Source organism: Quercus suber, unplaced genomic scaffold (assembly GCF_002906115.3).
Source record: "Quercus suber isolate HL8 unplaced genomic scaffold, Cork oak 2.0 scaffold_8, whole genome shotgun sequence".
Lineage (NCBI taxonomy): Eukaryota > Viridiplantae > Streptophyta > Magnoliopsida > Fagales > Fagaceae > Quercus > Quercus suber.
The window spans coordinates 3,242,151-3,243,249 of record NW_027069474.1 but is presented as its reverse complement, the minus strand read 5'-3'; the positions used below and the strand labels follow the sequence as shown (position 1 = coordinate 3,243,249).

The following is a 1,099-nucleotide window of genomic DNA, read 5'->3' as shown; positions in this document are numbered from 1 at the left end:
ACCTTTTAGTTCTTTATCCATAAGGTCCAAGCATTAACTTCCCAATCACAAAAGGTCTTGGACAAGTGACCAAATCATCTATTGGAAACCAGCAATCTTAGACAATTATGCTCAGCAAAAAGCAAACTCTCATTTGTTATTCAACAACTTCCATTTCCCTTTTCCAATGTCATAGATTGCACATCCACAACTTGCGAAAGCATTTAAGCTTGGTCAAATCATCACCGTAACACCAAAATAAATTAAATTACGATTCAACTAAAAAAACACTCAATTGAGAATATGCAATTAGTTGGCAAATTTTTGCTTTGAACAAAAATAAAAATACTCAACTAATATCCTAGTTGATACAATTATAGCAAATCTGTTACAATTGCAATGACTATCACCCTAACAAAGTCAAGTACACAATAGCCACTTAGTCAATTTTACATTCAAGTAACGGTAGAAATAAGCTAATGCTTCTCAGCGCATCAACTCAAGCATCACAAGCACAGAAGCTCACAAGACCTAACTCAGCAGCAACTAGCAACTCATCTCAGCAACCATCTCAACAGCACATATGTACCAGCATCCTTTCCATAATGATCCTAACAAACGAACAACTTGAATTTTAAATATAATAATTTCCATAATAACTCAACCAACCATGAACACATGCACACTCAACTAGACCTCATACCCATTCTTTGGGTATAATCATTTCCATAATAACAACCAAGCTAACACTCAAAAAAGAAGACTGAACTTATACCTTAGAGGAAGGTCTTAGAAAGACACTATCTCATAGAATCAATACCTTTGGCAAACTCGACAAAACAAAAACATCACATTCTTGCACCNAAAAAAAAAAAAAAAAACTCCAAAACCAAATTTATCATCAAACAGATACACCACCCAAATCTTACCTAGCCTTGCCTTGTGCCCACGAATGCTGCTCAAGCGATAACCAAAAATTTAGTAAATTAATGAGAGAAATTTCTAAATAATTAAGAAAACCCAATAGAGAGTACTTTAAACCATAAAATAAAAAAAAATAAATAAATAAATAAATAAAAAATTTAGTGACTAGAGAGGAAGACAAAGCCTGTGCTGAGGT

At 33.5% G+C, this 1,099-nt stretch overlaps 1 long non-coding RNA gene across 1 annotated transcript; it reads right to left on the bottom strand.

Annotated features, from left to right (window-relative positions):
* Nucleotides 1-253: 253 nt before the first annotated feature.
* LOC136068602 (uncharacterized) lies at nucleotides 254-835 on the bottom strand. Its single transcript, XR_010629959.1, has 2 exons — nucleotides 755-835; nucleotides 254-590 (listed from the first exon to the last, which is right to left on the bottom strand). It is a non-coding gene; the product is annotated as an uncharacterized LOC136068602 (long non-coding RNA).
* Nucleotides 836-1,099: the final 264 nt, after the last annotated feature.